This window comes from Eurosta solidaginis, chromosome 2 (assembly GCF_040869045.1).
Source record: "Eurosta solidaginis isolate ZX-2024a chromosome 2, ASM4086904v1, whole genome shotgun sequence".
Classification (NCBI taxonomy): Eukaryota; Metazoa; Arthropoda; class Insecta; order Diptera; family Tephritidae; genus Eurosta; species Eurosta solidaginis.
Genome location: NC_090320.1, coordinates 246480817 through 246508479, shown reverse-complemented (window position 1 = coordinate 246508479; position 27663 = coordinate 246480817). Strand labels below are relative to the sequence as shown.

The following is a 27663-nucleotide window of genomic DNA, read 5'->3' as shown; positions in this document are numbered from 1 at the left end:
ACATTTATTTATTTTTCTTATCGTGTTAACGGACGGACGGACGGACGGGCATGGCTCAATCAAATTTTTTTTCGATCCTGATGATTTTGATATATGGAAGTCTATATCTATCTCGAGTCCTTTATACCTGTACAACCAACCGTTATCCAATCAATGTTAATATACTCTGTGAGCTCTGCTCAACTGAGTAGGTATACAGCCCAATTCTACACGAAAATTCCGTGCGAGTTTTTCCCTTCTCCCATTCCTCGTATTCTAAATAAAAATGCCTTGTGAGTTTTTTCACTTCTCCCTTTCCTCCTATTCTGAACAATGTTAGAAAAAGCGGAAACCGGTTATGGGAGAAAAGTAGGTATTATGAATGTGAGGGAGAGGGAGATTTCTCTGCCATTTCATAGAAGTTTTTTCACTAGTTAAATTAAAGGGAATGCATCAAAATAGTTAAAGGAAATTGGTTATTTTAAGAAAGAACACTTATTTGTACAAATTTGTGCTAAAATATGTATTTACATTCTACCACAATATTCTCACTGTTAATACAACAACAACTACAACCACAATATTCTTTATTTTAAGTCGAAAAGTATATCATAAGCAACGGTAGAGCTCTTGGTATACATATTTGATGCAGCCATTCAGAAATTGCGTAAGGATTTTTTAATAAGGCTTAAATAGATTTTGGCATATGACGAAGGACGAATTCAACTCAACTTGGCCGCCAGAAAATTGCTTTGCTGAATGAATGCAGGCAGATTTGTGTTATGCGGCCGTCTTCTTCTTATGTTCCGCTGTTGATGTTGCTGTGGCACCAATTCATTACTCATTTCAGTGAATATCACATGAAATGCTATAAATACTGTGCATTGTTTATATTTTATTTCTTAATTTCCAACAAATTTGCAACAATAATTAAACTTTTCAATTTTTTAAACAAAAGAAGAAATGTGCAACGAAATTTCAATTGACAAAACAGCTGACTTAGAAAATTCGAAATTTCTATTCCCCAATTATTGTTCTCCCTAGGAGAACAGAATTGGAGAAATTTTTCCGCGGGAATAAAAAAATCCGCGAGAACAAAATTCCGCGAGAATATTTAGAATTGGTCTGATAATTAGCAAAATCGGATGACGAAAACGTCCACTTTAAAAAAAAATTAAATAATATCTTAACAGTATATGGGGAAAACCGCCAAACTTTGGTTTTTTTGGAGAAAAAAAAATAACGCAAATATCTTTTTGTTAGGAACATTGAGGGGTGCATCGCCGTTACTCGTCTTACATAATGCCGCAAAAAGATATAGTCAAAAGATCGAGCAAAATATATATAAATTGAGGTCGCAATGTTAAATATACATTTATTTCAACACTTCTGTACCGATTATATCGAAATTTTAACAAAATATGGAGATATATGCAGCTGTTAGCTATGTAAAATTTTTTTGATACACGAGACCCGGTTTTGTAGATATCGGTAAAAATATAAAACCTAATAACCGCCAAATATTTTTTAGTGCAAAGTTTGCAACACATTTATTTTAACACCTTTCTACCGATTCTTTTCAAACTTTAAAAACATTTAGATATGTGAACGAAGTATGTTTATGTTCGCTACTTTGATTGATGATAGTTTCGAGTATTGGAGGGGCACATTAATTTTGCTCATACTTTTAGAATATCCGTCTCATAAACAATATTCGGTTAAAATTCCATAGCGTTTCAGCGATGCCTCAAAATTTTATCGAAAAAATTCAAAAAAAAAAAATCAAGGGTATCGCTTGAAAAAGTGTAAAAATCGACGTTTTTTACGTTTCGAAGTTCTGCAAAATTTACTATCAACTTTCTTGATTTTCAAAATCATCAGATCGGATAGTCAAAAGGTCAAACTCAATGTCCTTGTACTTTTTTCTGGCCTTAAGTTTTTTGCCCGTGTGTAAAACACGAGTATCCAAAAAAGTTAAAGTCTTTGGGATTTGCCCATTTAAGTAAATTATGTCAAAATTCAACTCCAGTAATGATATGGTGCAACAAAATACAAAAATAAAAGAAAATTTCAAAATGGGCGTGGCTGCGCCCTTTTTAATTTAATTTGTCTAGACTACTTTTAATGCCATGAGTCGAACAAAAATTTACCAATCCTTGTGAAATTCGGTAAAGGCATAGCTTCTATGACGATAACTGTTTTCTGTGAAAATGGGCGAAATCGGTTGAAGCCACGCCCAGTTTTTTATACACAGTCAACCGTCTGTCCTTCCGCTCGGCCGTTAACCCGATAACTTGAGCAAAAATCGGTATATCTTTACTAAACTTAGTTCGCGCACATATCTGAACTCACTTTATCTTGGTATTACAAATGGGCGAAATCCGACTATGACCACGCCCACTTTTTGAGCTGAGGAGAGCTCACAGAGTATATTAATTTTGTTCGCAGAACGGTACCCCGTAACGACATAAACTAATCGAGATAGATATAGACTTCTATATATCAACATGATCTGGGCAAAAAAAGAAATTAATTTACCCATGTCCGTCCATCCGTCTGTCCGTATACACGGTAACTTGAGTAAATTTTGAGGTATCTTAAAGAAATTTGGTATGTAAGTTCCTGGGTACTCATCTCAGATCGCTGTTTAAAATGAACGAAATCGGACTATAACCACGCCCACTTTTTCGATATCGAAAATTTGGAAAAACCGAAAAAGTGCGATAATTCACTACCAAAGACGGACAAAGCGATTAAACTTGGTAGGTGGGTTGACCTTATGACGCAGAATAGAAAATATGTAAAATTTTGGACAATTGGCGTGGCAAGCTGTAATTTGGCAGCTGAGTATGTAATGTTCGGTTACACCAGAAGTTAGCCTTCCTGACTTGTTATTTTTATATTTCTTCATCATTTTTTTTTCTCGCCTTATTCTTCTTGCAGTGATAAGGAAAATTGCTGAAGGTTTTGGAGAGTTTTATCGATATTGATAGTCCTTTGCCGGATATTGATACGGTGCGCTCCGAAAAATTACACCATTAAGGTGCTAGCACAACCATCTCGGAAACGATTTGATGCAACATTTTACATTTAACTGTAATTTTCCTACCTAAATCTTGCTACCTTGCCTTCATGGAAGGCCACTTTATTTTATATATGGAAGTCAGCATCTGACGCCGTATAGTCCACAACATTGAACTCTCCATTATTTTTATTATTGTTATTTTTTTTTCATTTTAGTTTGAGGTGGAGTATTATGAAAAGATATTTGGTTGGACAAGGAAATCAAATCGTTCGCATGATAGTCGGGCTAGTATCTTAATGGTGCTGGTTTCCGTAACAAACCGGATCTGCATCCGTCAAAGGGGCATTAACATTGATAAAACTACCCAAAATCTTCAGGGAGTCTCTTTATCGCTACTAGAAAAAGGATGCTTTTCCTTTTTAGTGATGAGAGCAAGCTCTAGACTGTCCGTATGACCTGTCCATCGTGAAGTTTAACATAGTGCCCTTTTCAACGAGTAGTTGGAAGCAAATACGTTGTCGATCTTACTCTTAAGCATATCACAAAAGACCGGATTTTAGATCATTGAAAAATTTCTCTCTACTAAAAAAACTGTTTTTTGATCTTGAAAGGTTTGGAAATGTTAGCCAAACAATGTCTCTTGATTATCTATGCTACATATTCGGCCACACTGAAGAACCTGTGTTCAAGTCCCAGGCAAAGTAATAGTGAAAGTTTCGAAAAAAGTTGTTTGAATTAGAAACCAGTTTTTCTAAGCTGGGTCGAACCTCGTCTGTGGTTTGGCAAACACTTCGAGGGTATTCCTGCTATGAAAAGCTTCTCAGTGAAAATTCATCTGCCTTGCAGATGCCGTTCGGAGTCGCAATAAAAAGGAGCACGACGCAAGTTGGAAGAATAGCTCGGCCTAAACATCCACAGAGGTAAATCGCACCAATTTTTATACTCAGTTGGGCAGAGCTCACAGTGTATATTAACTTTGATTGGATAACGGTTGGTTGTACAGGTATAAAGGAATCGAGATAGATATAGACTTCCATATATCAAAATCATCAGTATCTAAAAAAAATTCGATTGAGCCATGTCCGTCCGTCCGTCCGTCTGTCCGTTAACACGATAACTTGAGTAAATTTTGAGGTATCTTGATGAAATTTGGTATGTATGTTCCTGGGCACTCATCTCAGATCGCTATTTAAAATGAATGATATCGGACTATAACCACGCCCACTTTTTCGATATCGAAAATTTCGAAAAATCGAAAAAGTGCGATAATTCATTACCAAATACGGTTTAAGCGATGAAACTTGGTAGGTGAGTTGATCTTATGACGCAGAATGGAAAACTAGTAAAATTTTGGACAAATGGGCGTGGCACCGCCCACTTTTAAAAGAAGGTAATTTAGAAGTTTTGCAAGCTGTAATTTGGCAGTCGTTGAAGATATCATGATGAAATTTTGCAGGAACTTTACCCTTATTACTATATGTATACTTAATAAAAATTAGCAAAATCGGAGAACGACCACGCCCACTCTTTAAAAAAAAATTTGTTTAAAGTCAAATTTTAAAAGAAAAGTTAATATCTTTACAGTATATAAGTAAATTATGTCAGCATTCAACTCCAGTAATGATATGGTGCAACAAAATACAAAAATAAAAGAAAATTTCAAAATGGGCGTGGCTCCGCCCTTTTTCATTTAATTTGTTTAGGATACTTTTAATGCCATAAACTTACCAATCCTTGTGAAATTTGGTAGAGGCTTAGATTCTAGAACGAGAACTGTTTTCTGTGAAAAAGGACGAAATCGGTTGAAGCCACGCCCAGTTTTTATACACAGTCGACCGTCTGTCCTTCCGTTCGGCAGTTAACACGATAACTTGAGCAAAAATCGATATATCTTTACTAAACTCAGTTCAAGTACTTATCTGAACTCACTTTGTATTGGTGTAAAAAATGGCCGAAATCCGACTATGACCACGCCCACTTTTTCGATATCGAAAATTACGAAAAATGAAAAAAATGCCATAGTTATATACCAAATACGAAAAAAGGGATGAAACATGGTAGTTGTATTGGTCTGTTGACGCAAAATATAACTTTAGAAAAAAACTTCGTAAAATGGGTGTGACACCTACCATATTAAGTAGAAGAAAATTAAAAAGTTTTGCAGGGCGAAATCAAAAGCCCTTGCAATCTTGGAAGGAATACTGTTCGTGGTATTACATATATAAATAAATTAGCGGTACCCGACAGATGATGTTCTGGGTTACCCTGGTCCACATTTTGGTCGATATCCGGAAAACGTCTTCATATATACAACTACCACCACTCCCTTTTAAAACCCTCATTAATACCTTTAATGTAATACCCATATCGTACAAAAAAATTCTAGAGTCACCCCTGGCCCACCTTTATGGCGATATCTCGAAAAGGCGTCCACCTATAGAACTAAGGCCCACTCCCTTTTGAAATACTCATTAACACCTTTCATTTGATACCCATATCGTACAAACAAATTCTAGAGTCACCCCTGGTCCACCTTTATGGCGATATCTCGAAAAGGCGTCCACATATAGAACTAAGGCCCACTCCGTTTTAAAATACTCATTAACACCTTTTATTTGATACCCATATCGTACAAACACATTCTAGAGTCACCCCTTGTCCACGTTTATGGCGATATCTTGAAAAGGCGACCACCTATAGAACTATGGCCCACTCCCTCATAAAATACTCTTTAATGCCTTTCATTTGATACACATATCATACAAACACATTCCAGGGTTACCCTAGGTTCTTTTTACTACATGGTGATTTTCCCTTATTTTGTCTCCACAGCTCTCAACTGAGTATGTAATGTTCGGTTACACCCGAACATAGCCTTCCTTACTTGTTTTCTTTTATATTCCAATAGCTATAAAAGAAATGTCCTGTTTGGATAAGTGATCGTTCTGCAGCGCATTACATATCCGCTCCCTGGGCTTTTTTCGACATTGCTGGCTTTACTGCGCAACGGACAGTGCCAAAAATAAATCTTAAAAAATGTTTTTAATTTGGAATATTTTACCTCCACTTAAAGCTAAATTAGCTATTCAGACTATCGTTCTTTCAAGTGCTGTTAAATCTCACGTAGTATTACAATTTCTAATTATTGGCAACACTGTACTTATCGAAAAAAGTATTTTTTAAAAAGCTCTAATAAATGGCTGAGCTAAAAATGTTGGAAAACAAAAATTTTAATGATTTATTTAATTTTTTCAACATTTGCAAAGATGAAATTTTTCTATTCGATAAATTACGCGTGTACATTAGGATGTGCCCAAAAAGTTTATTTTTTTGTATTTAATTAGCGAGATATGCTCATATTGCTTAATACAATTGTTTTTTGTTATTGATATGAGAGAAAAACTACAAAGTTTACAAACGGCTATGGTTACTAAGACATGCTTCTGTCATCTGTTAGCTTCTAGGGTGCCGAGTATTCAACTCGAAATCTCCAACATCCATACTTTATACTAGTATAAAGGCATTGCCTTGATCCACTCAGCCACACGAATGCCCCGCTGCTCGTTTTGCAATTGGTGTCTAGGTGTTGCATTTTTGTTTCTATTCCTTTATTCACCATTTACATACTAATTCTATATGCTTTTTAATTCTAATTGTGTGGAATAATTATAGGCGCGCTCTAACAGCTTAGTAACATTGGGTTTATAGCATTGCTTTTATAAGCAGAGCAGAAGTGAAATTCAGAAACATGTCCTTGTAACCATAGCCCTTTGTGTACTTTATAATTTTTTTCTAATATCAATCATGGTATAAATATTACAAGGTAAAACCGGTGAGAGCCGAAATGACGTTTAAAAAATTTTAAAATTCTCACTGCTCACTGTTTGATTTCATAATAGAAAAATAACAAACTGTAATATATTTGGTAATTCTACAGGACAGCATGACACTCTTAACACACGTCCAAAACTATCAAGAGGAGGTAAACAATTTTGGGTCTGTCAAGAGATATTTGCAACAGACATTTTGAAAATTTTCATGTGGTTGTCGTAATTTTGATGATTTTTGGTACCCACAAAATAAATTGTGAACAAAAGTGCTTTGCGCGGAAATTGTTTTGGTCTCCAAACCGGTGTTGGACCCACCTAGGGTAATTTTTTATAAGCGCGGACGAAGGCCGCCAATGCAGATAGGTATTCTGCGCAAAAATACTATAGATCCCACCCTCGGTTTCGGAGCACTCCGGGGTCATTTTTCGGTTTCTCGTTAATATCTTTTGAACGATCTAAAATTTTTATTTTCCGCTTTCGGATTATTGTTGTCGAGGTCAATACAAGACTTTTGACATTTTGCGTTCTAACATTAATATTATGATATTTTATCCAAAACCGAATCTTTTATTGGTGGAAATAACCAGAAAATAAGAAATCTCGACGGTCAACCGCATTCTAGAATTTTCAATTCAAGAATTGTATTGTGGTTTCCCGCAAAAGGAAGCATCACGCCACGATCCTCTTCTGAGGAATTTTCTTCAACAAATTATTTAGAAATGTATCAGCATCTGCGCGACGAGAAGAAAAACCCGACTCACCGCCAAGGTATACGGAAGAGATACATATCTACTAATAATAACAATTTGGTGTTATATATATCTGAGGAGATTAAGGTATAGCTTTCCATCTAATTCGAAGGCTACTTATCGCGTATTCGTTTTTCTACGAACTGGCTCACCTAAATACATGTTTTGTGCCGACCCAGAAATTTATCTGCTAATTTGGACGAACATTTGGTGCCAAGGTAATGCTGAGGGACAATCAATACCATTTATACAAATTTTCTTATATATTTTTGATGGATAGGCCAACACACTAGCTCTACACCACGGTGGCAGACTTTGACCGTTCAGCTACAGCGTTTTTGCTGACGTGGGCAAGTTATGGGAAGATCTCCACTGGTTTCGAAGAAGCAGGTGGGGGAAGACTTTGATCTCTCTTGGTGCCCCCTGTTGGCGTCAGTAATCGTGAAACAGAGTTAGCTGGGGTGACTTGTTACGCAACGACCAGCATCTACTAAACGGTTAAGCGCCAATTAAAAAATGTATCTTCCAACCGCGAGGAAAAGGACCAAAACAAACCAAAGAATATCTCCAAAATCATTTTTTTCCGCAGTATCGAGGACACTTGAGGCTGGTGATCTCTTATAAAGTGAAGTTTCAGCATATTTAAGGGTTAAAGACGTATCAACCAAGTGAAGAAGGATGAATGAAAAATCGGTAGGGGTGGTCTCCAACAATATCAAAAAACCATTATGGCCGCCAAGAAGAGTAAATGGTTTTACCTGGTAATATTTATACCATGATATCAATAGTAAATTTTTTTTCTGAAAAACGAATAAAACTTGATTCACACTCACAATTTCTTGAGATCTAAATTCTTTTTTAATTTTAGCTAGAAATTCTGTCGGGATCGCACTTATATAGAAAAAAAAACAATAAGTAATATTTGTTAATTTATTTTCTCGCATATTATTTTAATTAATTTTGAACGCCACACACTGAAATTAAAATAAAATGGAAATTCCGTTGTTCTTGCTCATTTTATGGAAGTGGACTTCAATCTGGCTGCACATTTGGGAAATAGTGAGTTTTGTTGTTGCTTATTTTGCAATGAACACCCAGGGTAATATAATTTTAATTGTTTAATGTGTTTTTGGAAAGTAAAAATATTAAAACTAAACGTAAAAAATTATCTTTGCAACATTATAGGGAGAAGTGCTTGAAAGAATGATGTGAATATTTTCACCATGGATTGGGCTGTTAAAAGGAAGTAGAACTTTATTTTTCTTACATAGGAAAAGTGTTCTGGATAAAAATTGGGCTGATAGAAAAAACGCCGTCGAAAGTTGCCTTAGGTTGAACTTGCAGTTTGGTAAGGTATTTATTGGACGACTACACTGAAAAACTCTATCAAGAACAAGGATGTATATTATAAAATAATTCCGTCCTCTTGACAAATAGTAGAAGCTTTCGACAAAATATTCCATTTCCCACACGGCATTTAGATGATTAAATTTTGAATTTCCCTACATATAAATACAATTTGATTCTTGTTTCTGACTAAATAATGAGTTATCATACAATTGAACAAAAGAAATAATCAAATATGAATATCTTTGATGTCAAAAACTGAAAATCATTTTTCGATCACGTTTTGGAATCATTTTTGAAGTCCTTTGATGATTAAATTTTAATATTTCATAAAAGTCAGCAAAAAGAATAATCAAATATGCTTACCTTTCGATGAACAAAAACTGAATATAGTTTTTCAATCACATTTTGGAATCATATTTGAACCAAATGTGTTTACTTTAGGTGATCAAACATTTATAATCATTTTTAATTCAGCTTTCTGAATCTTTTCTGACTATATTTGTTAACTGAATAATGAGTTTTATACTTGTTAAAATTTTACTTTTCATTGAAAATCTTATTTTTTTCACATACACACATTTTTTCAATCATGAAGTTCAGAAAAATATGTACATATATATAATTTTTATTATTAAGACATTCTTCAAGACAATTTAATGCAAATGCTGCTCATGCCCGAAGATTTTCCCAACCATTTCTCCACCTTCGGCTTCCCAGATAATAAATAATAGTTGGACAATACAAAAGTTGTGAGCTATTTGACCAGGTAAGTGAAACTCTCTTGACATATGTACCTGGATATGTCTTCAACATCCCGTACCGTATCGTATTTTAAGATATTGACCATCATAGCTGATGTTGGATGTTGTAGTCGCAGGTGAATATCGGTCAAGTTTGTTTGCAAGTGACCTGTGGTTCAAATAGCTCACTTCCGCATGATTTCTTCCCCTGATGAAATAAGATTATTATGTAGTATCTTATTTTGAAAGAGATATGAAGAATAAATGCATCATAATCGCATTCAAAAATGAGTCAAAAATCTAAACCAAAACGATTGAAATATATTCACGAATATGATCAGAAAATGACTGTGAAAAGCAGTCAAATATTACTCTAAAACAATTAAAGGTCAATTTTACAATGATATCAAATATGAATAAAAAGCGTTTCGAAATATGAATCATAAATGATTATTCAAGAATAATCACATTTATGGTACATTTTTCTCCCGACGATACGCTAATATTCGAACAGAAAATGCTTTTAAATTTGAACGTTTTTAATCATCTTAGGGTATATTTGAATATTTTTTGATCAAAATTTTCAAAAAATGCTGGCTGGGTTCATGCTTCGAGATATAGTGGCTGTGTCTTTATCTGGTGCGCGCAGAACATGAATACAGAGCAAGCTCTTTCTGCAACCCGCACTTTCTGTTCTCAATTAAGAAGTTTTTTTTTTTCAAGCATGAATGGCCAGGAGGCTATGAAATAAGGCCCTGAAGATGGCACAACGCGGAAAACGGTTTATCTCCAATCCAAATTCGACAGAAGATGACGGAAAATCGTGCCAATATAAACCATAAAAGTGACTTGTCTAGTCGTGCGTCGTAATATTTGCGCATACCAAGCCTTTCCTGGCTGGTTCATCATCCGCAACGACCATTTATAACGTTAAATCTGAGAAGACACAGTTTTGAATTTATATCTTCCAACAGCAATTGCCGATGTTTCCTTGATGAGGCTGAAAGGATCAATATCATCCGCATACGCTATCAATGATAATTTCTTTTAATACGATAGAGAGATCGCTTTATCTGAATCATACTTTGATTTCGCCCTATAGTTATAAGACACGTTTTTAGCAAACACTTCGAGTGTTTTTATGCCATGAAAAACGTGTCAGCAAACAGTCACCTGTTCGCAGACGCCTCTCGGAGACGGCTTAAACATGTGGGTCCCGTTCCGCAAATTTGTAGGAAAAATGAAAAAGTAACGCGACGCAAATAGGAAGAGGCTCAGCCTTAAACCTCTTTATACATATCGTATCAAGTGCTTATTGATTTTTTTTTACAAGACTAATTTTTCGAAATGTTAACTTTTATGGGCATAGTCCTCACTTATTTTATTTTCCACTTAATTCAAAGTCCTCCCATATCTGCTTATGACATTTGTCACGTGTTGCTTTTACCGAATTGATAAACGATGCTACAAAATTATTTTAAACAAAGGGGCAGCTTTATTGCCATCAACAACACATCATTAAGGTTGATGGCGCGAATGTGCATAAGACGTCATTTCGCCTTCACATTTATTATCCATATACTGTGAATATGACGTGCGTAAAGCTGGCAGACCCAAGTGCTCAAAAATAAGTTTAAGTTGTTTGAGAATTAAGTGCATTTTAGGTGCAATTTAGGGCCACAAAAGATAATTTAGGTGCTCATTTGGTTTTCGAGATATTCGCAAAAAAGTGTGGGTCTGCTAGGTTAACGTCAAGCTAGCAGACCCACAACTTAAATTTCATTTTATTTTAAATAAAAAATATATCAAAATTAGGAGCTATTTAGGTGCTTTTTAGGGCCACAAAAGATAATTTAGGTTTTCATTTCGTTTTCGAGATATTCGCAAAAAGGTGTGGGTCTGCTAGGTTAACGTCAAGCTAGCAGACCCAAAATTTAAATTTCATTTTTTTTTAAATAAAAAATATATCAAAATTAGGAGCTATTTAGGTGCTTTTTAGGGCCACAAAAGATAATTTAGGTTTTCATTTCGTTTTCGAGATATTCGCAAAAAGGTGTGGGTCTGCTAGGTTAACGTCAAGCTAGCAGACCCAAAATTTAAATTTCATTTTATTTTAAATAAAAAACATATCAAAATTAGGAGCTATTTAGGTGCTTTTTAGGGCCACAAAAGATAATTTAGGTTTTCATTTCGTTTTCGAGATATTCGCAAAAAGGTGTGGGTCTGCTAGGTTAACGTCAAGCTAGCAGACCCAAAATTTAAATTTAATTTTTTTTTTTAAATAAAAAGTATATCAAAATTAGGAGCTATTTAGGTGCTTTTTAGGGCCACAAAAAGATAATTTAGGTTTTCATTTCGTTTTCGAGATATTCGCAAAAAGGTGTGGGTCTGCTAGGTTAACGTCAAGCTAGCAGACCCAAAATATAAATTTCATTTTATTTTAAATAAAAAACATATCAAAATTAGGAGCTATTTAGGTGCTTTTTAGGGCCACAAAAGATAATTTAGGTTTTCATTTCGTTTTCGAGATATTCGCAAAAAGGTGTGGGTCTGCTAGGTTAACGTCAAGCTAGCAGACCCAAAATTTAAATTTCATTTTTTTTAAATAAAAAGTATATCAAAATTAGGAGCTATTTAGGTGCTTTTTAGGGCCACAAAAGATAATTTAGGTTTTCATTTCGTTTTCGAGATATTCGCAAAAAGGTGTGGGTCTGCTAGGTTAACGTCAAGCTAGCAGACCCACAACTTAAATTTCATTTTATTTTAAATAAAAAACATATCAAAATTAGGAGCTTTTTAGGTGCTTTTTAGGGCCACAAAAGATAATTTAGGTTTTCATTTCGTTTTCGAGATATTCGCAAAAAGGTGTGGGTCTGCTAGGTTAACGTCAAGCTAGCAGACCCACAACTTAATTTTCATTTTATTTTAAATAAAAAGTATATCAAAATTAGGAGCTATTTAGGTGCTTTTTAGGGCCACAAAAGATAATTTAGGTTTTCATTTCGTTTTCGAGATATTCGCAAAAAGGTGTGGGTCTGCTAGGTTAACGTCAAGCTAGCAGACCCAAAATTTAAATTTCATTTTTTTTAAATAAAAAGTATATCAAAATTAGGAGCTATTTAGGTGCTTTTAAGGGCCACAAAAGATAATTTAGGTTTTCATTTCGTTTTCGAGATATTCGCAAAAAGGTGTGGGTCTGCTAGGTTAACGTCAAGCTAGCAGACCCAAAATTTTAATTTCACTTTTTTTAAATAAAAAGTATATCAAAATTAGGAGCTATTTAGGTGCTTTTTTAGGCCACAAAAGATAATTTAGGTTTTCATTTCGTTTTCGAGATATTCGCAAAAAGGTGTGGGTCTGCTAGGTTAACGTCAAGCTAGCAGACCCAAAATTTAAATTTCATTTTTTTTAAATAAAAAGTATATCAAAATTAGGAGCTATTTAGGTTCTTTTTAGGGCCACAAAAGATAATTTAGGTTTTCATTTCGTTTTCGAGATATTCGCAAAAAGGTGTGGGTCTGCTAGGTTAACGTCAAGCTAGCAGACCCAAAATTTAAATTTCATTTTTTTTAAATAAAAAGTATATCCAAATTAGGAGCTATTTAGGTGCTTTTAAGGGCCACAAAAGATAATTTAGGTTTTCATTTCGTTTTCGAGATATTCGCAAAAAGGTGTGGGTCTGCTAGGTTAACGTCAAGCTAGCAGACCCAAAATTTAAATTTCATTTTATTTTAAATAAAAAATATATCAAAACTAGGAGCTATTTAGGTGCTTTTTAGGGCCACAAAAGATAATTTAGGTTTTCATTTCGTTTTCGAGATATTCGCAAAAAGGTGTGGGTCTGCTAGGTTAACGTCAAGCTAGCAGACCCACAATTTAAATTTCATTTTTTTTAAATAAAAAGTATATCAAAATTAGGAGCTATTTAGGTGCTTTTTGGGGCCACAAAAGATAATTTAGGTTTTCATTTCGTTTTCGAGATATTCGCAAAAAGGTGTGGGTCTGCTAAGTTAACGTCAAGCTAGCAGACCCTAAAACCTAAATTATCTTTTGTGGCCGCAAAAAGCACCTAAATAGCTCTTAATTTTGATATACTTTTTTTTTAAAAAAAAAAATGAAATTTAAATTGTGGGTCTGCTAGGTTAACGTTAACCTAGCAGACTCACACCTTTTTGCGAATATCTCGAAAACGAAATGAAAACCTAAATTATCTTTTAGGGCCCTAAAAAGAACCTAAATAGCTCCTAATTTTGATATACTTTTTATTTAAAAAAAAATGAAATTTAAATTTTGGGTCTGCTAGCTTGACGTTAACCTAGCAGACCCACACCTTTTTGCGAATATCTCGAAAACGAAATGAAAACCTAAATTATCTTCTGTGGCCCTAAAAAGCACCTAAATAGCTCCTAATTTTGATATATTTTTTATTTAAAATAAAATGAAATTTAAGTTGTGGGTCTGCTAGCTTGACGTTAACCTAGCAGACCCACACCTTTTTGCGAATATCTCGAAAACGAAATGAAAACCTAAATTATCTTTTGTGGCCCTAAAAAGCACCTAAATAGCTCCTAATTTTGATATACTTTTTATTTAAAAAAAAATGAAATTTAAATTTTGGGTCTGCTAGCTTGACTTTAACCTAGCAGACCCACACCTTTTTGCGAATATCTCGAAAACGAAATGAAAACCTAAATTATCTTTTAAGGCCCTAAAAAGCACCTAAATAGCTCCTAATTTTGATATACTTTTTATTTAAAAAAAATGAAATTTAAATTGTGGGTCTGCTAGCTTGACGTTAACCTAGCAGACCCACACCTTTTTGCGAATATCTCAAAAACGAAATGAAAACCTAAATTATCTTTTGTGGCCCTAGAAAGCACCTAAATGGCCCCTAATTTTGATATATTTTTTATTTAAAATAAAATCAAAATTAAGTTGTGGGTCTGCTAGCTTGACGTTAACCTAGCAGACCCACACCTTTTTGCGAATATCTCGAAAACGAAATGAAAACCTAAATTATCTTTTGTGGCCCTAAAAAGCACCTAAATAGCTCCTAATTTTGATATACTTTTTATTTAAAAAAAATGAAATTTAAATTTTGGGTCTGCTAGCTTGACGTTAACCTAGCAGACCCACACCTTTTTGCGAATATCTCGAAAACGAAATGAAAACCTAAAGTATCTTTTGTGGCCCTAAAAAGCACCTAAATAGCTCCTAATTTTGATATACTTGTTATTTAAAAAAAATGAAATTTTAATTGTGGGTCTGCTAGCTTGACGTTAACCTAGCAGACCCACACCTTTTTGCGAATATCTCAAAAACGAAATGAAAACCTAAATTATCTTTTGTGGCCCTAAAAAGCACCTAAATGGCCCATAATTTTGATATATTTTTTATTTAAAATAAAATCAAAATTAAGTTGTGGGTCTGCTAGCTTGACGTTAACCTAGCAGACCCACACCTTTTTGCGAATATCTCGAAAACGAAATGAAAACCTAAATTATCTTTTGTGGCCCTAAAAAGCACCTAAATAGCTCCTAATTTTGATATACTTTTTATTTAAAAAAAATGAAATTTAAATTTTGGGTCTGCTAGCTTGACGTTAACCTAGCAGACCCACACCTTTTTGCGAATATCTCGAAAACGAAATGGAAACCTAAATTATCTTTTGTGGCCCTAAAAAGCACCTAAATAGCTCCTAATTTTGATATACTTTTTATTTAAAATAAAATCAAAATTAAGTTGTGGGTCTGCTAGCTTGACGTTAACCTAGCAGACCCACACCTTTTTGCGAATATCTCGAAAACGAAATGAAAACCTAAATTATCTTTTGTGGCCCTAAAAAGCGCCTAAATAGCTCCTAATTTTGATATACTTTTTATTTAAAAAAAGTGAAATTAAAAAAAATGAAATTTAAATTTTGGGTCTGCTAGCTTGACGTTAACCTAGCAGACCCACACCTTTTTGCGAATATCTCGAAAACGAAATGAAAACCTAAATTATCTTTTATGGCCCTAAAAAGCACCTAAATAGCTCCTAATTTTGATATACTTTTTATTTAAAATAAAATGAAAATTAAGTTGTGGGTCTGCTAGCTTGACGTTAACCTAGCAGACCCACACCTTTTTGCGAATATCTCGAAAACGAAATGAAAACCTAAATTATCTTTTGTGGCCCTAAAAAGCACCTAAATAGCTCCTAATTTTGATATGTTTTTTATTTAAAATAAAATGAAATTTAAGTTGTGGGTCTGCTAGCTTGACGTTAACCTAGCAGACCCACACCTTTTTGCGAATATCTCGAAAACGAAATGAAAACCTAAATTATCTTTTGTGGCCCTAAAAAGCACCTAAATAGCTCCTAATTTTGATATACTTTTTATTTAAAAAAAATGAAATTTAAATTTTGGGTCTGCGACGTTAACCTAGCAGACCCACACCTTTTTGCGAATATCTCGAAAACGAAATGAAAACCTAAAATATCTTTTGTGGCCCTAAAAAGCACCTAAATAGCTTCTAATTTTGACATACTTTTTATTTAAAAAAAAATGAAATTTAAATTTTGGGTCTGCTAGCTTGACGTTAACCTAGCAGACCCACACCTTTTTGCGAATATCTCGAAAACGAAATGAAAACCTAAATTATCTTTTGTGGCCCTAAAAAGCACCTAAATAGCTCCTAATTTTGATATATTTTTTATTTAAAAAAAAAATGAAATTTAAATTTTGGGTCTGCTAGCTTGACGTTAACCTAGCAGACCCACACCTTTTTGCGAATATCTCGAAAACGAAATGAAAACCAAAATTATCTTTTGTGGCCCTAAAAAGCACCTAAATAGCTCCTAATTTTGATATGTTTTTTATTTAAAATAAAATGAAATTTAAATTTTGAGTCTGCTAGCTTGACGTTAACCTAGCAGACCCACACCTTTTTGCGAATATCTCGAAAACGAAATGAAAACCTAAATTATCTTTTGTGGCCCTAAAAAGCACCTAAATAGCTCCTAATTTTGATATATTTTTTATTTAAAAAAAAAATGAAATTTAAATTTTGGGTCTGCTAGCTTGACGTTAACCTAGCAGACCCACACCTTTTTGCGAATATCTCGAAAACGAAATGAAAACCTAAATTATCTTTTGTGGCCCTAAAAAGCACCTAAATAATTTTGATATATTTTTTATTTAAAATAAAATGAAATTTAAATTTTGGGTCTGTTAGCTTGACGTTAACCTAGCAGACCCACACCTTTTTGCGAATATCTCGAAAACGAAATGAAAACCTAAATTATCTTTTGTGGCCCTAAAAAGCACCTAAATAGCTCCTAATTTTGATATATTTTTTATTTAAAATAAAATGAAATTTAAGTTGTGGGTCTGCTAGCTTGACGTTAACCTAGCAGACCCACACTTTTTTGCGAACATCTCGAAAACCAAATGAGCACCTAAATTATCTTTTGTGGCCCTAAATTGCACCTAAAATGCACTTAATTCTCAAACAACTTAAACTTATTTTTGAGCACTTGGGTCTGCCAGCTTTACGCACGTGTGAATATGTCACAAAAACATGTAACATATGTACCATATAGATGAATGTCTAAGAATAGATATGTATGTAAGACATAAATGATTCATATCTATATCTTGTATAACAACGGAAATGTATATGTATGTTTTTGACTCTTTAACAGCGTCGCTGCATATCTTATGAGTTGCAGTTTTATCTGTACAGTGGTGCATTTTCATATCTTCCACATATATATATATTACTTACTTACTTAATTGGCGCTTAACCGTCTAAACGGTTATGGCCGTCCAACAAGGCGCGCCAGTCGCTCCTTCGCTCCGCCAACCGGCGCCAATTGGTCACACCAAGGGAGTTTAAATCGTTTTCCACCTGGTCCTTCCAACGGAGTGGGGGCCGCCCTCTACCTCTGCTTCCATAGGCGGGTTCCGATAGAAACACTTTCTTGGCCGGAGCGTCATCTCTCATTCGCATAACATGGCCTAGCCAGCACAGCCGCTGCGTTTTAATTCGCTAGACTATATTGATGTCTGCGTATAACTCGTACAGCTCATCATTACATCTTCTTCGGTATTCGCCATCGCCAACGCGTAGAGGCCCATACATCGATAAGAGCAATACAAAGCTTTATAGCTTCATAACCCATTGTCAACCTCACCTACGCGAGGGGAATCTTGTTACAAATATGAATGCATCATTCACATATTTAGCAGGCGATGCTCTGGGCGACCCCAATTTCCTCAAGGAACTAGAGGGTGGGGAGGGCGGTATGGCCTAGAAGGTTTAATGTGGTCATATTAACCGTTCCCGAGATGGTCGGGCTAGTGCCTTAATGGTGTATTGTTACCGGAACGCACCGGTTCTATATCCAGCAAACGACCATCAACATCCATAACGCTCCCCAAAGCCTGAAGGGAGTGTCTTTATCAGTAAAACAACAACCACTCGCACAGAAAGCCTCTTATTTTTCTTGCTCTTAATGTAACTCATAAGTTCAAGGAAGGTGAGACAAGCCCAAAGTGGTCAAATCAAAATATTCCCTCGAAAGACGAACTGGTACCTGAGGGTGCTGCTATTCGAGCATGTATGGTAGAGTCAATGGTGGTAGCGTGCTCTGGCAACTAGACCGTCCTCGGTTCAAGTTCCGTGCAAAGCAAAATCAAAATCTTAAAAAATAGTTTTTTTCAAGCCCGATGAGTTTGTTCACCTTTCGAAATCATTTTTAAACTTATATCACAAGTATGATATGTGAGCAACCTTTTCTACTGTCCTCCTTCAACAGAAAACAGTTTTCAATAAGAGGGAATAAGAGAAACGTCCCGGTAAAAGGTCGCTGTGAAAATCTCCTCGCATTTGAAACTACAGATATCGCGCAGCTTTCCAATGGGGTCATTACCGTAAATATGAGGACACATGCATTCTGTAATCCTTGGGCATCTGATTTTCTCACTACCAGTTTTTAATCGTAATCCCGTAACTTATCGATGCTTTCTTCATTTAAGCAGGGAGGCCGCCTCCAGATTGAACACCTGCATTTTTAGTCGTCTTTTACGACAGACGAATTTATTCCAACTCGTCGCCTACAAGTTAATCTCAGCAGCTGCGAAACTCCTGAAGATGGGCTGTTCCTACCCAAAAGCTATTAAGGAACGCAAGAAGGGCTTACAAAATACATACATTCCTAGAAAGTAAGACTGACATATTTAAATTGACAAGATATTATGCCCTGGAACTACACGAAGAAACTGTGGAAGACGTGCCTTCCCGAAGATCTTGCAGAAGCTGTAAAGCCAACAAGAGAGAAGAAATGATAGAGCTCCTTCTCTGTCTGGGGGTCTCAAACACAACACTCATTCCTACGTTATTGGCACCGGTTGGTTTCAAAGCCGGCACCTCAAATATGTAAATCAAGCGTTTTAAGGCCCGGTTTTTCAGTACAAGTTCAAACTTATTCTGCAGTTTTTCAGTATACTTTAACTGAAGTTTAAGCTGAGCTTAAGCGGCCGATCTGGCAGGGTTAAACGCTAGTTAACCTATCAGTTATTTGCGTTCGTTTGAAGTGGCGTCGAATATACCCAACAAGCATTTGGGCTTGAGTATCATTAGAGCTCATATTGATAATCTTTCGAAACAGGGGCTCAACTCCAGAATCATATTGAATATTCATTTGAGAACTGTGGAAAAATTTTATTGACGTTGGAGATCAACTCGAAATCTCTTTATTTAACAAAATGTGTTTGAAGTTGGTAGTTATTGGAGAATGAAGTTGGATATCAACTCGAGAACTATATGCTTTAAAAATAATTAAATAATGATGTTGGATATCACTTTCGGAACTAGATATATATTTCGCTAGAGAAATTTGTTTCTATGTTCGTTGGGTAAACAAAATAAAGATAATGAAATTTCTAAAAATGTGATGCGTAGTATAACCTGATTAAGGTTCAGTTGGTCTGGTTATGACTATCAATAGAAATTTGACGCGCCCAACGCTTTTATTTAATTGTCTGATCAACGCCCTAGATTGGTGAGGGGTGTGATGACTAGTACCTAGGACCTACCTAAATATTTTCTAGCTTTTAGCATTATTATTACTTCATGTAAGTATTGTTTTCAATAAAACCGTTTAACTAAAATTTTTTTTTTATTTTTTTTTCAAGTTTTTAGTCTTTATTTAATTCTCTATTATTTCTCACTTAGTTCATTTTGTGGCTCATTATTACCAGGACTCTTTCCTCACAATTTGTTAAAATCTAAGTCCTCAATACATAATCCTTCCAAAGACTTTACTTGACTCGGCGCCATGTATGCTTGTCCCTCCTCGAACTACAAAATATTTTGATGTCACTTCTACCGGACTATATGTGTTCCAAATATGAGCCAAATCGGACCACAAATACGACTTTTTGAATATCCCGATCCTTGCGCCACCTAGCGGCGATTTTTTTTCATATGTCGCTTTCGATCCATGCGCCACCTATCGGAGTTTTTTTTCTTATAATTGCATTGTCGTCGGGTTCTGAACTATATTCCAAGTTTCAAGCTTGTAGCTTATCGGGAAGTTACTTAAATTTGTATTACAAAATTCGTAAACAACGGCCGACCGACCGCTCGCTACACAGAGTCAAGCTAAATAAACCCGTTTAAAAACCAATGTTGCCGCAGAAAACGCCAACCGCAAAGGTGACTGAAAAGCAGTTATTCAGTAGTTTAACTGAAGTTTAAATTTGACTAGAGTTTAAGCAAACTTAGTTCAAGCTTAACTTAACCAACTACAGAAAAACCGGGCCTGAATAAAATATTTCATTCTTCGTCAAAATTTTAGGTGTTTAACATCAAATTGAAAACACTGTAAATTGATTGGTGCCAATTGGATTAGTGATGGGCATGTTAATTTTTATGCGACCAAAAGTCATCATCACAAGTCACTTCACACACATTATGTAAAATAAACAAAACAACATTACCAATTCACATATATTTACATGCATAGAAAATAAAAACAATGAATCGTATGGAAGACAGAAATAAACACAAAGTGAGCCGCTATGAGAAATTGTCTTCCCAACAGCCGGTAGCTAAGTTGTACATAATTACATGATGAGGATGATGATGATGCTAATGATGAAGATTAAATTAAGATAATGATTACACACACTCAAAAAACACATACAAAGTCACACATGCTCTCCACCCACTGTGGCGCTTAAGAAGTCACTGGATTTGTAAACATAATTTGCAGAAACTTGTCTGTCGACTAGACTAAAAATATGATAAATTACACAAGTATACACTGTTTTGGATCTAGGCAACTAAATGTGGTTTTTAAGACAATTTAGGACGCTAAATCCGATTCTTCATTCCGTTTTTTAAGATTGATTCTAGTTTTTAATACAGTCAATAAAATCAGTTTTAAAGATTTTTGTCAAATAATATTCATTTTATTAACTTGAAAGTAACAAATCAGAAATGAAGATTGGTGGAACTTTGCCTTTTGTATTGTTTGGTATCTGTTTCGCGTATAAGAGTTCAACAGTAGTCGCTCATCATGCCTTCATCCCAAAATCTCTGGTATCGTCTTTCAATGTTGGCTAGATCTTGGTGTAGCCGCTCCCCTTGTTCGTCGCTCGTATCACCCAATTTTTCGGGAAAAAATCGAGATGGGAATGCAGAAAATGCATCTTTAGATACATTCTAGCTCCAATCTTTCGATAACTTGCCAACATATCGCCAATTATTAGGGGATTTGTGATTACCAAGAATGTGGTGAAAGATATTTTGAAAATATGCCCATTAGGCCGGGTCGATTTGTGGGAAGGCAAAAAAATCGCCAATTGCTCTGTGAAAATCATATTCTAGGGATCAAAATAAGAAACTTTGCCGAAGGAACCATACCTCTAAAACGAATTCTGATGTCCCCCAATTTGGGTCGAACTTTTGGGTGGGGCAAATTTTGAAAAATCCCACTTTGACCCATTTAGAGTGCTCCAATCGCGTCAAAATGTATGACCGACCCCCACTAACTTTGGAGGCCCGACCCACCGAGGCCAGTGGCACACCCCCTGGAACCCCCTGGGGGTTCACCATACGAACATTTCAAAAAATCGCCGGTTTTGCACTTTACATGAAAAAATCAGCGAAATGCCTATGTTTTTTCTTTTTGGAGTTTATTTTTTCCTTAGAAATTTATTTAGTCAGAACATCTGTAAATGAAAAAATGAATTTAACTTAGTAATAAAAAAGAAATTAAAAAAAATTATTAGAAATTAGCGTTTTTACAACCCTTTTAAAACCAAGGCATCACTGTGATGCATTTGCATGTCGTAAACATAGTTGTGTGGGTTTTTTATTCAACCGTTTTAAAAAATGAAGGTATCACTGTGACCAATTGCAGATCGTAAAATTGTTTGTGTTGTTTTTTTTAAGCCACCACAACACACAGCAGGTAGAATTGAAATTACCATTTCATTCTTATTACCTCGTCTCGTAGACCATATATAACGCAAAAGTTTTTGTGAATGCATTAAGTCGTTGTGAAGAACTCAAAGTGTGAAGTGCTAATTTCAGATAAAAAAATATTTCAAAAAAAAAAATAAGTGAAGTGACCATTCCAAATCAAAAAGTTTACAATGAATCCACCATCCTCTACACCGCAAGATGAAGCAACTACATCAACAACTATCGAAAACCCAATGAGTCATATACCCAAGCATGATGTTACTGTTTTTGGTGTGTCTACTGATTTAACTGATCTTAATTTACCAACCCATCTGGATATCTTGAGATATTATTTTTACTTAAGCGAACGTGCTAAAACAGAACAAAACAAGTTTTCCCATAAATCATTCACTATTCAAGTACAAGATAAGTTGATTGGAATTTGGGAAAAACTTGGTATGGAAATAATGCAGAAAAAAAGTGTATTTAATAAATTGAATAAATTGCTTGACAAGTATCAAGAGCAAATCAAGAGAAGAAACAAAACCCAACAATTTACAGAGTATGTAAAATCTCTGGAAACAATTTTTTACATTGGAACATGTAAATGCGATTTGAAGGCAGCTCCATATGCATGCGGCTGGGTTCCCGAACGCCTCAAAGAGTTCATGCACGATCAACATAATCAGAGAAGACTAACAATGGATGCATTTATGATGGAAACTGAAGAGCAAGGAGCAACGTCTATGTCATCAATGCCAACATACCAAGATCCCGATGATTCAACATACGCACCGCCACCGGTTCAAGAAGATATGGATAGAAGCACAAGTTCACAATACACAGAGAGATACGATTGTTTTAACTTTGCCTTGGTATGTGACAGATTTGGTGTGCCTGACAGAGTAGCATCAGCATTGGGAACCGCTCTTTTGCAAGATTTTAAAATTAAAGATAAGCATGGGAAACCTCTCATCATGGATAAATCGAAAGTTCGCAGAGAAAAAGAGAAATGCAGCCAAGAAGTGCTTCGCAAACGGTTAGATGATACCAATTTGTTTGCGTTTTTATTCGATGGCAGAAAAGATTATATTTTAACGATAGATAAAATTGATGAGAAGTATCATACTAGGATGGTAAAAGAACCTCATCTTGTTATTCTGAATTGATTGGTTACGTTAGACTGGAACATGAAACCGGTGAATACAAAACAACCAAATTAAATGGTTTTTTCAACGATGAAAATATATCACTGGATGCATTAATTGGAATATGCACTGACGGTGAGCCAACAAACACTGGCCCACACGGTGGAATTATACGACGATTCGAATTGCTGTTAAAAAGACCATTGCATTGGTTCGTTTGCCTTCTACACTTCAACGAACTTCCGTTTCGGCATTTGTTTGAAGCTTTGGATAAATCAACCAGCACTGGACCAAGATCGGCAACCGGAAAACTGAGCCGTCAAATCGAAACTTGTGAAACTCTTCCGGTAAGTTATTGCTATCACTCATTTATTATAATTGTCAACCATTTTTAATTATTTTATTATTATATATTTTCCGGTGGTGGACGGCTTCCAGAAAATTGAGTTGCAAAATATGCTTCCTGCTCCAGAAAAAATTGAATTTTCCACCGATTCGAAGTACTTATACGACATGACCCATGCAATTTCTAGCGGCGCGGTTCCGGTGGATCTGGCTAACATCAAACCAGGGAAAATTGTACATTCTCGGTGGCTCACCAAGGCCGCTAGATTATTGCGATTAAATGTGACGACGGAAAATCCAGATGCAAATTTAAGAATTCTGGTTGAATTTATAATTAAATGTTATGTGCCAATGTACTTCAATATCAAGTATTACAGCTCTGTCGTGTACGGCAGTGCATTATTTTTCAAGTTCATTGTTTGGTCACGATGGAACTTAGAGTTTATAAAAAACCAGATATAAACTTTAATTGCACAAGTTATACGGAAATGATCAATTTGAATGATATAAATATCGTATTTGAACCACCATTCACGCGAAGCATTCCGTACGATACATTGAAAGAACATTTAAATCAATATGATCCACCGTTTAATGATCCAAAAATTCCATCACACATACAAGGAACGGAACGACATGTTCAATTGCTCGCTAGCGTTTCCAAACGGGTTATACCGGAAAATGTAGAGGCTGTTATGGCGACGACATTAGAGAGCCGTGCGAAATTGTCCAGACTTGAAAGCAAAAAAGACTTCAAACAATAATTTTTTTTAGTTTCTTTTCTATAACTCACTTAAATTAATTTTTTCATTTATGTACATATGTTCTGACTAAAATAAATTTCTTAAGAGAAAAAATAGATATTAATATAAATAAATAAACAAAAATAAAGAAAAAACATAGCCATTTAGCTGATTTTTTCATGTAAAGTGCAAAACCGGCGATTTTTTGAAATGTTTGTATGGTGAACCCCCAGGGGGTTCCAGGGGGTGTGCCACTGGCATCGGTGGGTCAGGCCTCCAAAGTTAGTGGTTAATGGTCATACATTTGGACTCGTTGGAGCACTCTAAATGGGTCAAAGTGGGATTTTTCAAAATTTGCCCCTACCCAAAAGTTCGACCCAAATTGGGGGACATCAGAATTCGTTTTAGATGTATGGTTCCTTCGGCAAAGTTTCTTATTTTGATCCCTAGAATACGGTTTTCACAGAGCAATGAGCGATTTTTAAATCGACCCGCCCTAATGCCCATGCGGCTGCTTCATCGGGCGTTAATCATTTTGTAAATATTTTATCAGCCATTAATTTTCTAATATCAGGTCCGACAAATATTCCTTCTTTGAGTTTTGCATATGACAATTTTGGAAACAACTTGACTAAGTACTTAAAAGCTGGTCCTTCACGGTTTAATGCTTTGACGAAGCTCTTTTTAAGGCCTAGTTTAATGTGAAGAGGTGGCAGGAAAATGTCTTGTGGATTTACAAGTGGTTCAGCGGAGACATTTTGCTGTCCAGGCTCATATTGAGTACGACTTTGCCATTCTTTTCTCACATAATGATGTTCAGTTGCGCGGCTATCCCACAAGCATAAAAAGCAACAAAATTTGGTAAATCTAAATTGCATCCCAGTTAAGATACCAATTACCTGTTGAAATAAATTTCGGTATCCATGACTTATGAGTGTCTGCTACTCTGAAACCAAAGTAGTGCAGATACGCATCTTTGAGCGCATTTGTTATTATTTTGCCACTTTTTTTAATCATATAACAACCACAAACGTAGCAAAAACACTTTGAAAACTTTGCAACACTGTCTCTGCATTTTTATTTGCTCTAATCACTTATGTATATTATTTTACAGTTACAGTTGAAATGACTTATCAAGCAGATTCACTATTTAAAAGCACAATGGTGCTATCATGCGAGAACTCGGAAACTAGAATCAATATTAAAAAACTGAATGCAGATTCGAATTCAGCATATCAAATATAGTTAAGAATTGTTCTTATCTGCTCAGATCCAAAAGTTGACCTGAATTTGTAAACTTGTGTTATAGAACTGTGTGATGCTGTTGCACATTTCCACATTGCGGAATTACCCGTATATAAAATAGAGGACAAATGTAAACAAAATTTCCTCTTAAGGAAATTTTTCGCTTATTCACTTAAATCTGTCTCCTGCTTATTTCCGCTTTGCTTTATTTAGTCATTTTGCAAAAATTCCAACTATTGACGTAAGTTGTTGATGTTATTTTGTGATTTGTTGCTTCTGCTGTTGTTGTTTGCGTGTTTGCTATCTTTAAAAATTGTGTCGCCTTTGTGAAAGTGCGCGTGGACGTTCAAAAATAAAATCACTCATAATTTAATGTGGGAAGATAAAATTTCCTTACGTTAATTCTGATATATTTTTTACTAAAATAAAAATAATTTATTTGATTATTCTGTACATATGTATATTCTAGAGGTTAATGCCGCCGCTGAAATTTGTAATTTTTTCGTGCAATGCCGTCGCCGGTAAAGTGATCGGTGTACTCTCACGTTATTGGGCTAAGCAACCATCCTGCCGTTTAGCGAGGAGAATATTCCTTGCGTATCTGCTGAACATGGAAGTACAAAGGAGAAGACGTTTTGATACCCAGAATTCCACTGATCCGACGGATTTACCATTCGATTTCAAACGTTTGCAGTTCCCTATTCGCCTTGCCTTCGCTATGACAATGAATTAAGGCGCAAGGACAGTCTCTACAAATGTGCGGTATTAATTTAGAATACCCAATTTTTTCTCATGGACAATTGTATGTAGCTTGCTCACAAGTAGGCACACCATCGTCATTATTCATTTACGCGAAAGATGGAAAAACCAAAAACGTTGTCTACCAAAAAGTGTTACAATAAATTTCGAATGAAATTGTATCAAAGAATTTGCTTTGTTTCGTATTAATTTTATTCTCTTTCAGCAAATCATTGAATTTATCACCTAGCGAAGCAGGCGAGGGTACGCTAGTATATAACTATAGTATTTGTTGGGAACCAAGTAACGCGCAGTGTAAATAGATGGATGAGTGACCATGGACTTCAGCTTGCGACAGCGAAAACCGAGATCTTGATCCTCACGAAGAGACGAATTCCCACCATAATCAATATGATGGTTGGGGAGCAACAAGTACAAAAACGCAGCTCCACGAAATATCTTGGGTGAGGCTATATAGCGAGTTAACCTTTTCGGAACACTTTCAAGGATCCTGCGAGAAAACTGCACAGACCACAGGATTAATGGCAAACATAGGCGGGTCAAGACCATGTATACGAAATCTGCTTGCTTTCGCTTCGGATTTTATACTCTTGTACGGTGCAGAAATTTGGGCGGATGCAATGAAATTCCGAAAGTATCGAACAGCTGTCACTTCAGTCCAACGCAGAGGTGCACTACGAATTGCCTCAGCTTACCGGACGGTAACCGCAGACGCAATTCTTGTTATTGCCGGAACCATACCCATACATCATCACGCTGAGGAGAGGAAATCAACTTATCACTTCCGAGGAGAAGTACGCAGAGCTGCAGGCAAATGGACCAGGGAACTGATTCCCGAGCTGGAGCCATGGTTAGAACGGCCACATGGAGAGGTCGACTTCTACCTGACACAGTTTTTAAGTGGCCGGAAATATCTCCACAGAATGGGCAAGGTTGAAAATCCGAATTGCTTATACTGTGGGCTCATAGACGACGCACGCAACACCTTTTTCGAATGCGATCACTTCGCACAACAACGGAGAACAGTGGAAGTAACACTAGGCGACGTATCCCCGGGCAGTGTCATCCATAAAAAGACCTGTTGTTGCTTCGATAACGTTACCCATTAGCTTATTCACAGCGAGTCTGGTACCGTTGCAAAGTCGTGGCACATTAATGTTGCGCATCATAATAATCGATGCTCCAATTTTTAATCGTAAATTATGTGGTAGGCCTGGCAAATCGAGTGAGTTTAAGAATTCAGTTGGATAATTTACGACATCATCTTGATCAGTAATAGTGTCCATTGACCT

General features: G+C 35.6%; 1 protein-coding gene across 9 annotated transcripts in view; it reads right to left on the bottom strand.

Moving 5' to 3' along the window:
- Positions 1–27663, bottom strand: part of RtGEF (Rho-type guanine nucleotide exchange factor) — a 141289-nt gene that overhangs the window by 43401 nt on the left and 70225 nt on the right. Inside the window, exon 1 of one of the 9 annotated variants that reach the window (XM_067767525.1) lies at positions 25267–25944. The exons of the other annotated variants lie outside the window; for them this stretch is intronic. The gene's annotated coding sequence lies outside the window, so the exon portion shown is untranslated. Of the gene's footprint in view, positions 1–25266; positions 25945–27663 lie in introns of those variants that run through there. 9 annotated transcript variants of the gene reach the window in all.